Source organism: Penaeus monodon, chromosome 30 (assembly GCF_015228065.2).
Source record: "Penaeus monodon isolate SGIC_2016 chromosome 30, NSTDA_Pmon_1, whole genome shotgun sequence".
Taxonomy (NCBI): Eukaryota; Metazoa; Arthropoda; class Malacostraca; order Decapoda; family Penaeidae; genus Penaeus; species Penaeus monodon.
In genome coordinates, this window is record NC_051415.1 from 13,805,174 (window position 1) to 13,805,431 (window position 258).

The window sequence follows — 258 nt, forward strand, 5'->3', positions numbered from 1 at the left end:
TTGATATCTACAAGGAAAGTCTTTATTTTCCTGATTATTTTTCCCTAGATTTTTATAGAGCACTAAAATAAGGGTAAAGATAAATCATCGCTGGTTCCTTAGGCCTATGAATGAACACTGTATAATAGGCTGATAATGTCACAGGAACTGTCTTTGTTTGCAGCGTGGGAGAAATAAGAGCAAAGGGAAATCCGAGTGTCATTTCCATACTTCACGTAAGCAAGATTGTCTAGGCAGTTATGGAGGAGGTCATACGCA